General features: G+C 42.0%; 1 protein-coding gene across 3 annotated transcripts in view; it reads right to left on the bottom strand.

The window, feature by feature from the left end:
* Positions 1-11,534, bottom strand: part of LOC133021314 (hyccin 2-like) — a 39,505-nt gene extending 27,971 nt beyond the window's left edge. For 2 of the 3 annotated variants that reach the window (XM_061088096.1, XM_061088094.1), the window contains exon 1: positions 11,397-11,534. The gene's annotated coding sequence lies outside the window, so the exon portion shown is untranslated. Of the gene's footprint in view, positions 1-2,007; positions 2,079-11,396 lie in introns of those variants that run through there. The other variant, XM_061088095.1, reaches the window with a different exon arrangement.
* Between the last annotated feature and the right edge of the window lie 726 nt (positions 11,535-12,260).

Below are 12,260 nucleotides of genomic sequence, written 5' to 3'. Positions count from 1 at the left end.
CTTTAGAGTTGCAGTGACTGACAACCTTAAACATTGCTGAGCATTGCTGGAGTTGCTGTGTGATCGAAAGGACATAAACAATGAACTACAACAGTATCTGAATTAAGAAAAATTAGAAAAGTTGTAAGCAAAATTTACAAGGAAAATTGTGGAAATGTTGAAGTAGCATTATAAATAAGACTGATGACTGGCTGTAATACTTTTTTACATTTTCCTGTAAATCAATGTCCTGACAGTTTTCTCATCTTCACAACCACTTTTTTAATTTAGTTTAAGTTCAAATGCAACTGGCAACTGGATTTGATTTGTGATCAAAACTGTTATGTAAAAACACAATTCTGTGTGAAATCATCAGCTTTGCAAACTTGTGCCATGACATTAGTGTGAGATTTTGGCGGAGGAGGAGCTGGAGGATTCTCACAAAGCAAGTCTGATTTCGATCCCTGCTGCTCTAGCAAAGCATGGGGGCTGACTTGCCTTAAAGCCTACTTAGTTGTTATTTTAGGTTTGTTTTCGCTTTAAATGCAATTCTGAAAACTCTATTTACAATGTAGGGCATCTAAGGATATCTAAGCTTGGATAGTTTTAGCAAGGCCAGGTTATCTGGTGTCTATGTCTATTATGTATGCCTCTGGCGCTGTAATTCGGTCCAGAAAACCTGGAGAGGATTTCTTCAAATGTGGCACAAACATTCACTTGGTCTTGCTGATTAGAATTTGGTGGTCAAAGCTCAAGGTCACTGTGACCTCAAATCCATTCTTCAAGGTATGAATGAAGCAGTCACGTGGTAGCAAGTTACTCTACATGGTTTTTCACAAAACTTTAATATATCAGATATTTAAGTTGAAATTGGTTAAATGTTATTTTTAAATGTATTAATAGGAGGTATGGGTAAATAGGTCTGTCAAGAATACAGAGGCACTTCCTGGGATATTTACTAGGAGGGTTTTTTCTTCAGGCTGCATTTTACACCAAGCAAGATGGTCAGTGTCTGTATCAATGGGAGGCAGATGTAGATGTACATTACCTCAGCACCTTTTCATAGAGGTTTTCATTTCCTGAGGTCACTTTGCTCTGCCTGGATGAAGTGATTGGCTGTGCCACTGCCAACCCAGACTTCTCTCTCTCCTATAAGAGGAAGTGGTGTCGCTTCTTCCCTCTCCTATCTCATTTTCTACCTGTTCTGCTCGAGGCTGTTGTCTGCATGAATACACTGCTTTGGTTAAATCCACAGCTTCTTCCATACACAAATCAACAGTGTCATCCCGGTTTTTACAAAAGCTTTTCATATATCGGGCATCCAAAGCAGGAGGTGTGCAGCAACCTGCTCGGTGCACTTCACTTCTAGCAAGTCATCACTCAAGGCTTTCTTCATCTGTGTGGTGAGTGTGTTGTCTGCAGGTTGCTCACTGAGAATTTCACTGCCTGTAAACTCTACTACTAAGAGCAAGGAAAGTGGGACCTGTTTCTCTGAGTCGAGGGCATCAGTGAGGTCAGAGTAGCTGAAGGAGCTTGTCCACATTCAACAGAGTGGCAATGTCCCTGTCTTTTGGCCAAAGGTGCAGTGAACACCTGATGCCAGCCAGTACTGCAAAGATAGTCTGCTGCTGCTGCTGGAGAGAATCACTGGTCATCGACAGCACGGGGAGAATCTCACACATCATAGCTAAGGGAAGATCCAGGTGTGCCTATTTTCATCCTTCAACACTGAGAAAATAAAATTCCTCAGTGAGGAGGTAGCTTGAACTTTTCCATAATGATTAGATTAAGCAATCTCATGTGGTAAAGACAATAACAAGACGATTATCAAGGTAGTTCGTGGGTTAGGTTTTGGTAGTTGCTTCACCTGTTGTTATAAACAGGTATTTTTTAACATTTGTAGATGTTTACTCACGGTAGAGAAAAATACTTCCTTTCATGATGAAATTAAAATTAAGCTCTTTGCGACAGTGACAAATACCAAAGTAAGCTGATAATTTCCATCAAGGAATGAAAAGAAAAACTTACCAAAAGACAGAGTTCATATGTAGTCTGTTTTTGTGTCTGTCCGTCTCATCTTCTCTCTGCCCTAAATGAGCAGTGCCTGGTTTCAACGGTCCAACACTGGAGGTTTTTTCAAGGTCAGCTTAACCTAGTTGGCCATGAATTATTGAACTTGAGCAAGGTTTGACCCTGTTCTGTTTGCACCATGACTTTTCCTTTAACTTTGGCCCATGTGACCATGACAAAGTAAATATCCAAGGATGACATCTGGTGTTTCTTGTTTTCAAACAGAAGGTCAGCGCACCAGGTCAGAGGGATTCAATGCGAATATTGTGTAGCTTAAATATGTTGTACTTTTCCCCTAAGTTAAGAATATATTACTGAACAAAGTAATGTTTACAACACTATGGGGCAGGTTCAAAACACGCTTTTTACACAGTTAGGATTAGGATTCTTCAATGACATGATCCCCTGTCTGTGTAATCAAACCAATTCTAGATATGTTTTGTCATAAATTATTCCAAGCACACACACACAGAATTGATAAAGACAAACATGTATCTCTATCATTATGCTCACGTTGTTATAATAGATGCTGTTCATCACCAAAACTACACACAAGGGGAACCAAAACATGCTAATCAAAGTATTTTATTAGATTTGCATTGACACACACACACACACACACACACACACACACACACACACACACACACACACACACACACACACACACACACACACACACACACACACACACACACACACACACACACACACACTTTCCCTAGGCAAAGAGATTAGCTCTAATACCTAACCACAGTGAACTAGACTGCTGTAATCTTCATCCCTGTGCTTCTCTGAATTGTAACAAGAACCAACCACTCAGCAGTGGAGTAGTTGGCTGTCAGCACATGAATAGAATTTAGTTTATTAATAGCAGATATAACACTGGGGGGGGGGAATGCTGGTGCATGGTTTTCTATTCAGAATGATATGCAGGTATAGAGATAGAGCAGCAGACAGGCCCACACACACAGACACACATCTCAGTGAGACACCTACTGAGAACAAGGACTTTGGTGAGTAAGGTCACAAACAGGCAACGTTCACTGAAGTCAATTTGCTCCTGTGCAGATCAATAGTGACCTTAGGAGACGTGGACAGAAACGCAAAAATACTCTATAGACACACAAAGATACTACAGTTAATAGTAAGAGAGAAAGAGAAAAAGACAGAAGTATAGTTGCAGATAATGGATGAGAAAAAGACGTCTAAAAATTGGCTACTCCATCTCCCTTATCCTCTCTTCATCTCCAATAGGCTAGGCTAGAGGAACTGAGGCGTACACACATCCTGGGCTAAATTTAGCTGTGCTGCAGCTGCAGGACCAGACGTGTTGGGATGGGCACACGCTGTAACTAAGCAAGCACGCTGAACAGAGGGTTCCACCAATTAGCCCGGGTGAGTCATAATACACAACAGCACAGGTGAATGCCAAGAGTCTCTGTGTTCCGTCCTCTCTGCTCCTCAAACTGAGGCATGCAAATGTTTATAATGCAAATGTTGTGTGTATATACAAATCTACAGACAAACACTCGCACTGTGTTGAGGCCCCTCCCAAAAGACCCAGAGTAACCTCACCTACACATACTAGAAAATTGGATCTGGAGGAATTAACTTATAAATGCCAAATGGCATGAATGGCTGATTGGCCCAATTATAGCTTATCTTACACAGGGTCTCTTTCATGAATCACGTATTTGCAAAACAATTCATCGTGAGTGAGCCAACAGCAGGAGCTGGTGCCAAAAAGGGACTCAACGTCAGTAGAGCAGCAGTGGGTCAGTTATGCACGGTAAACTTCTCAAAGTAAATTTATCTGTAAACTTTGTCAGGCAGTGGTAAGCACTTCCAAAGTATGCTTTATAGCAGAATATATACTCAACGCACTTTACTGCTTTCGTTGACCTTGAGATTGGGCCACACTCTCACTGGTCATCGACAGCACCAGGAGAAAGGTGTCAATTGCCCCCCCCCCCTCAAAAATGCATTAATTTCTCACCGTCCTCAGCAGGCGGGCAACTAAAGCAGTTCCACTTTAGCTGTCCACATTCCCACACCAGTCACTTGAATGGGCATGGGAGCATTGGAATGAACAAGTGTGCCCGATATGCAGAGTAAATGAGGTGGTGGGGATTGTTTTTATGAAAACCTTGGCAGTCAGAAGTTTACCGACAGTTCAAACTACAGACACGTGACCATTCATTCACAACTGAGTGCAGCCGACCATGTGTGCATGATGTGTGTGTGTGTGTGTGTGTGTGTGTGTGTGTGTGTGTGTGTGTGTGTGTGTGTGTGTGTGTGTGTGTGTGTGTGTGTGTGTGTGTGTGTGTGTGTGTGTGTGTGTGTGTGTGTGTGTGTGTGTGTGTAAGCTAAGCATTTCAGTTAAAAGGAATGGAGGTAGAGTTATGAGCTGTACTGCCATATAAAGCGATCAGCAGTCTCCAAGCAATGGGCCACCTTTGGCTTTTTGTGATATGCCATGACCACTGGACTGTCCACAGGCCCCAGTCATCATGACCAGAGGATCAGCCGAGGAAAAAACAGAGAAGGAGAGGGGCTGGATTACTACACAGCCACCTAAGTTGCTGAGGGCCCTGCAAAATTGCTGAATACCATGGACATCAAGCCAAAGAGCCTGGCCTCTCAACTTCCTCCCACCCCAGAGACACATAATAATTATTTTATAAAATCATTTCCTGCAACACAGACAACAGCAACAATGTGGCCAAATTTTAGCGACATCCTTTGCACTGCAACAGATGCAAAGAAATTACACTAGCTGGACAATGATGGAGTTTTGATAAAAACGGCTGCCAAGTTAATAAGCATTAGCCACGGAGCCCTGGCCAGACTCTCCTCTGCCAATCAATCACTCAGTCCTGCTAGGTGTTTTTAAACCAAGACACCGAAAACATTGAATTATGCAATGCAAAGTGTTGCTTTGAGGCTTCTGGCCGGCTTTTAACTGTCTGTAATTGATTCTCTAAGTTGCACACTTTAAGAGAAAAATCCTCCTTCCCAAACCTTTACTTAATACATTTGTTACCAGGCACATTTCTACAGCGAACATCTCTCACAGCTTGTTTCAGCAAAAGCCTCCACTTTCCTTCCCTGTCTTTTCCACCATACCACGTAAACAAATTACTGGCAACAATTCAAAGTCTCCTGGAATCCACCAGGCTTTGGCATCCGCTCAACTCCACACAAGTGCTGAGTCGTGACCAACAAACCGAGCAGGAGAGCTGTGAGCTGCCTGACGGTAAGGTACAGCCCAGAGAGAGCAGTGGCTGTGAATAGATGATGACTTTCAGTATTATCAAAGCTTACACGCGTAAACCATTCTGCCACATTAATGATGTTGAACTTGTGTTTCCCCTCCAAAGACACAGACACTCTAACCCCCAGTATAACAGCGGTTGAAGTTCAGGTGCATTCCAGTTTCATGCAAACTATGTTGAGGTCATCAGCAGGATGTGGCGTTTACTTCTCAAGTACTTCAGTTGCAGATTGTATTTAAATTGAGCGTTAGTCCTGTCTGGTTCATCTACTTTTTTTGTTAAGAGTTTTAAATAAGAACAATACTTGTATGACACTTTAAAGGAATATTTTAGGTGGTATATAAACAGAGACATGACTTTTAATTCTGAGGAGAGATAAGGTCTTGAAAAAAGTTTACGCCTAAATCCATTTCTTCCACACATTCTTTTAGTTCAGTCTCAATGTGTAAAACCTGTATGACGTCTGACTACTTCAGCCATTTTGACCTCTGGGCCAACAGAGCAGTAGAGTTGGTTATTTATTAAGCAGTTAAGTGACAAACCTTGGCAGGCTCGAGCATGTCCACTAAAGATTTGCTGATTATCTTTCACTGTAAATCATTTCATTCATATTTCTGTGCTTTGTATATTTGTTGGAAATCAGCCTGGACAATAGTGATGTATTGATTACCTGTTCAGTGTAAGAACTTAAACCAGATGAATTTTATGCGAATCTGTAAAACCAATATTCTCCAGAACGGCCCGTTTTGGCAAATTAAAAAGTACGGCGCTGAATTCAACATGTATTGCATTAGTAATAATATGACAACGTGATTAACACCCTGTTGTTTGTTTATAAACTGACTAAAAGTGTCTAACGAGTCATGCGAAATTTACAGCTGACTCTCGGCAAGCAACATGGAGATCAAATTTAAGTAGAAAGGAGGAGGAAGATATGCATATTAATTTTAGTTTTAGCACCATGTATAAAATGTCTGTATTGAAAGATTGAGTTATTTTAAGATGCAAAGATGCACTGGGACATAACTGCAATGGGACTGTAAAAACCAGTTGGCTTCCTCATAACAAATTTAATAGCCACAGCTTGTAAAATCAACAGATGTAAGCTCTAGATTTTTGTTTGTTGACAAACTGTTATCTGGTTTTGATAGGGGTAGCCACAGGAGTAGGCTTAAAAGGGTGCACAGTGCATTTGGTTCAGTGTGTTCCTTCCTGATGGGCAAGTAATGTTTCCTATTTTGTCTGCATAATGTCTTTTCAAGAAACCGCAGAGGAATTAATGGGTGATGTTTTCTGTTTATTATCTGATGACAATGATGTGGCTGTAGGAAAAAGAGATAATATATCTTGAAATATGCATTTTCATGAGACTGTATCATTGTTAGTTCATTCTTGTTGTTTGCCTTATAACATCAATCTAATTACCTTCAACATTTAAAATTACAGCTTGAACTCTTTCTTATTTATTATCATATATTAAAGTATTTGAATCTGAAATATCTGCAATACTGTGTCCCTTCATTGCGTCCAGTCCAGAATTATGGATTAAAGGTTAACTACTTGGTCTGCAAACACAGCATTGTTTTAATAATGGAGGGTGGCAAACAGAGCACTCTCTGAGATGAACTGAAGGAGGTGAAGTTTGTGGCAAACTGAAATCAACCAGTCAGTACAGCAAAACAATGACAACACTCCCATGGGAACAAGCCATATCCCCCAAGGGGTAATACAGTTAATCTAACCTAATCAAAACATTCACACGTCCAGCGACACCAACACTCTGACGACGAAACCTGAGTTCAGCAGCAAAGGTCAAATTCTTAAATAATACTGTTTTAAAATCTTACAATGTAATCACAAGTAATCCTCATTTCTCTTGTCAGATTAAAAGTTTAACTTATGAATATGATAAATAACTGGTTTGGTTAATAACTGATAATATTCTAGATTAGTTTCTCTTTTTAGACATTGATACTGACATTTCTTACCATGTCTGTTCATTTTTTTTGGTTGGTCGGGTTCTCAGCAGGATTACGCAAAAACTGGGATTCCAACAAAACTTGGTGGAAGGATGAAACATGCACCAAGAAACCCATTCCACTTTGACACAGATCTAGACAAAGATCTTCAGATCTTTTTTCTACAGGGGCTTCTCCAGGGATGGGGCATTTTCTTTGACATTTTTAACATTTTTTCAAGGGAATAAAATATGAATCATGATGAAAAATACTCTGGAAAATGCATTTAAGCGAGTCCTTACTCATCTCATGAGTTTACAAGCACACACACAGGCCCCGCCCCCAGTCATAAACTGACGCACGGGGCAGTGAGGCAGAGAAGAGAGGCGGTGAATAAGGCGGTAAACAGTGGCGACAAAAAGTGTGAATACAGGGTTTACACTACGGACTGCTGATGCAAAAACATTAGAACCGCTGATTCAGGATCAGAGCAGAATAAGCGGTTGTTTTTACCAAGCCAGAGTCTCCTGTCTGGTTGTCCTCTCTTCACACTCCCCCACTGACCTGTCCTCGCTTTACACTTTAAGAATTAAGACCCACTCTCATCAGAAGTTATTAGGACCTAGAGAACTGAAGTTTACTTTGTTTGATCTGCTCAAGAGTTCACAAGATACTGCTCTTGCAGTGTATTAGTCGTTGAAAGGGTGAACTTGCATGATTATGCTATAATATTATCATTACACCAGTGGTTTAAAATGGTTTCACAATGACGACAATAATATAATGTATCACTATAATTTCTGGGACAAAATATTGTCCAACAAAATGTATTATTGTGACAGGCCTACCTTAATACCCTTTATAATGCACCAAGTTAGAGGTTTTCTTGCATAGGTTACAGCTTTAGTTCTCTCAATTAGTATTGTACAATTAAATATCCTTAACTGAATCCATAATAAATCTAAATCGGGAATCAAGTCGAAATCTTGTGAACCGGCATTGAATCGATTTGTGAAAACAGTGGTGATACCCAGCCCTAAAGAAATTACCAATATATATTGGAACTGTAATAAACCCTCCAATTAGTTAATCTACAAGCAGGAGAGTACTTGCGTCATGCTGCTCCGCCTCCCGGAGCCACCATAGGAACAGCATGAACTCATGTTTGGCCAACAGAGAGACAAGGCATGTGGAGACCAGGGGAAAGGGGGTGTGTACTGTTCATCATGGAGACATCCAACACACAGACAGACCTCATACCTGGCAGAGCAGAGAGTCAGCAGCATCACAGCCAAACCACATATCCAGCTGATTCTTAAGGCTGTCCGCATGCAACACAACTAGAATGACTGCACTAGTGACTTTTGAGTACGTTAAAAATTTTAGTTTGATGCTGAATGACAACAAATGAAGCAAAATGTCATAATCAGTTTCAGAGATGCTGAATGTCCAAACTCTCTGGGAAGGACTATGAAGTTTCTCATTTGGCTGGCCTTAAAAAGGGAAAACTACGGGCATTTAAATCCAATTTCTTTTCTATTGGAAGAAGAGGAAGGGCAGAGGGCTTGCTGCTTGTGTGATCCTCTGGCTCTGTGGGAGCGAGTACAGTGGAAAATAGTCCCCAGTGCTAATCCATGGCAGGCTAATTACAGCTCTGATCCCCTAGGCGTGTGCATCACCATAGGTGGGAGGGAGGCAACAAACTCTCTGGCTCAACACGGTTAGTGTTTAGATTTGTTTTGGTTGGGAGAGGTCTTAATCAGCTCACAGCAGCTGCAGATGTGTGACCAACACATATCAATGTTACACACCGTATGTCAGCTCAGATACTGGCCTAAGAGTTTACAAGAGTTGACCTCTGCCTCTCATGAAACCCCTTTGAAACTATTACGCAAGGTATTTTACTGTATTTTATAGCACCTATCCCCTTAACTACAGTATACTGCTCCATTCACCAACTCACAAAATGATCCGATACATTTTTAACCCTTGTGTCCTCCTTCTGGATAAGCTACCAATTGTTGCACTGAGCAAAATAAAGGAAACTCTCCTCGTGGAGAAAGAGACACAGATTAAGTGGGTAAATGGAGTTTCTGTCTAAAATAGACCACAGCTCTGATGATAGCTTAGTCCCAAAACACACAGTGGAAAAGACAGCACAGGGGAGGACGAGACGATTGAGGAATGACGATTGAGGATGAGCAGCAGATGGCGTGGAATTATCTGGATCTTCAGCTGTAGCCCATGATGCCATTATTTGAGTTTACCCATCATGCTCAATACTATAATAATAATAATAGAAGAATCTGGGAATCTCCTGATGCATTTTTTAAATATAAAAGGCAAACTTAGGAAAATTCCCAGACCCATTGTATGACGTATTTTCAGGATGTCAAAAACCATCTTTAAAGATGTCGCTGTTGTAAGGACTGTGGCTTGCTGGCCACTTTAAGCAATGAATAACTGGTCTGGAGCAGATGATTCATTGATAAATCAATTGGATCGATAAATTGATAATGAAATTGCAGCTCCAGTCTAGAGTAACTCACTGATCTGTACCGGCAAAGTTCATTCAAAACTGCATGGGCAAGGCATATCTACCTCTTTTACAAAAATGAATATCCTGGATATGAACCAGAGTCTGCGCAGTAACGATCAGGGGCTGTTATGTTGCCCATCTTCAAATCAAGTCTATGGGGCAAAGAGTGAGACCTTGTATTTAGCCAAATAGTGCAGGTATAAAGGCACCATTCTAGGACATAGCTACCTGGCTGAAATTTTTGTTTCAGCCTGGTAGCTATGTCTCAACTCTTGTTTGAAAAGCTGAAGAAACACCAGGCTCCGACCTTGATGCTGCTCCACTGATGGCGCATCAATTAGGCGAATTATAAGAGTATGGCACAAGTTATTGAACATGCACATATTCTTATAGATAACCATACGTATGTGGTGATTATTTGAATCACGATGTTACAGCTGCAAACTCAAAGACATGGCGTGATGATGATTACTTACAAAAACAATCACAGAAGTCAACGACCAAGGTGACAGGTGAGCTCATTTTGTTATACAAGACGAAATGAATGATCAACCAACCCTGAAAAATATCCAGTGTGTCAGATTTAGGTGAAAGGGATCTATTGGCAGAAAGAGAACATAAAATAATCCTAGAGATGTTTTCACTAGTGTGTGTCATATATATTGTATGAATTGTTGTTTTCTTTACCCTTGAATGGACCCTTTATATTTACATAGTGAGCGGGTCCTCTCTACGGAGGCTGCCATGTTTGTTTTTTTACAGTCATCCAAACTGGACAATCTAAACACCTTTTTAGTTTTTTATGTCAACTGAAGGCTTCCACAGGTTCTCTCTATAGGTTTGGAGCAGGGGGGGGGGGGTGAGGTGAGGGATGTCCACCTGCAACTTCACCACTACATTCTACAAACTGAACCTTTAAATCTCTACTCAAATGAGGTAAACATAGGAAAAAAAGTTATAAAAGAACCCTCTGACTGCAAGGTACATTTCCGCCCATCGTTTTTGAAAGCAACGTGTCTTTTGCTGCAGCGTTTTTTTGTTGAGTTCCCTCAAAACGTGTCGCGGTGTAAATATTGTGTGTGTGTGTGTTTTTAGGTTGAAGTGTGTGTGTGTGTGTGTGTGTGTGTGTGTGTGTGTGTGTGCGTGTGTGTGTGTGTGTGTGTGTAGGGGGGGCTGAGTCAAACTACGTGTTCCCTGGACGTGTGTGTGCGCAGCAGCTCCGCTAGCCGGCTGGTTCCCCACTAGCTAGCGTCTGAGAGGACTCTGCCACGAAGCCTCGACCTGGACGTCAGCGCTAGCCACCTTTAGCTCGGCTCGCATGCCGCTAGCACCCCCCCCCGGTTCCCCACCGGTCGAGACTGGGTCGTGACTAGGCCGGGGCGACTCACCCCACCGGAGCCGAGGCGTCTGCCCAGCGGCTCCGGTGGAGTGGCCAGCCCGCTGGAGCCTCCTCGCCCCGCGGGGTCTCTACCTTCACATCCACACAAACACTTCTCATGATGTTCCAACTCAGCGGCAGCAGCCCCCGACCCCTGCGACTACACGACCACCGGCGACGAGTCAAACACTCACCCGGACCGAGGCTGCTGGTCTGCCGGTGAGTGTGTCGTTGGGTAGCGGGGGTGCTGGTCGTCCGGAGCGGTCACCCAGGTCGAGTCTCTCCCTTCCAGTGACTACCTCTCTCTCTCTCTCTCTCTCCGATCCCCCACACTGCAACGCTGCTGCTGCTGCCGAGGCCACGGAGCCACGTGATTGGTCAGAGCCGGGCGGAAGTGAGGACGCTGCTGTGATACGCAGGAGGCAGGGGGGAGCAGCCGTGATGCGTTCACGACTATCTGAAAACACAGAATCTCAGTTTTAGGGCACCTGTACGTTAAATAACAAACTGTTCAAATGAGATTAGATCCGACTGCATGGTCAGGATCTCTCTTGAAATAGGGTTAGGGTTTTTGATTAATACATAATTGTTTCATTTGTTGTGCCTTGCTCTGCATCTAATGTTTTTAATTATCAATGATGATGATTATTAATTCAATAAATACTTTGTTCCTGTTTTTTCAAATAGTGAAAAGTGTCATTTACACTGGCACAGTCAAAGTCCAAAGTGATGTCTGTCATTTGTACTTTTGTCTGACCAGCAAATAAAAAAAGGTATTTAAAGCACCGTCACATATGACAAAGAGGAAAAGCAAATACTCACATTTTTTAAATGGTTAATCAATTCTCGAGAGAGTTACTGATCATTGAATTTGTCCATTGACTAATCAATTAATCAATGCATTGCTAACTGTGATGCTCAAAGGCACCCTTTATAAAGACTGCCTGTAAATAATGGCTTTAATGATTGTTTGAAACTCCTTTACCAATTGCTTCATTGATCAGCTTGAGTTGCTGGCTGTCAAAAATGTCATTGGATGGTGTTCCCCCCCCCACACC

This window comes from Limanda limanda, chromosome 16 (assembly GCF_963576545.1).
Source record: "Limanda limanda chromosome 16, fLimLim1.1, whole genome shotgun sequence".
Classification (NCBI taxonomy): Eukaryota; Metazoa; Chordata; class Actinopteri; order Pleuronectiformes; family Pleuronectidae; genus Limanda; species Limanda limanda.
Note: the sequence above shows the minus strand (reverse complement) of the source record. Positions and strands in the feature narration are given on the sequence as shown.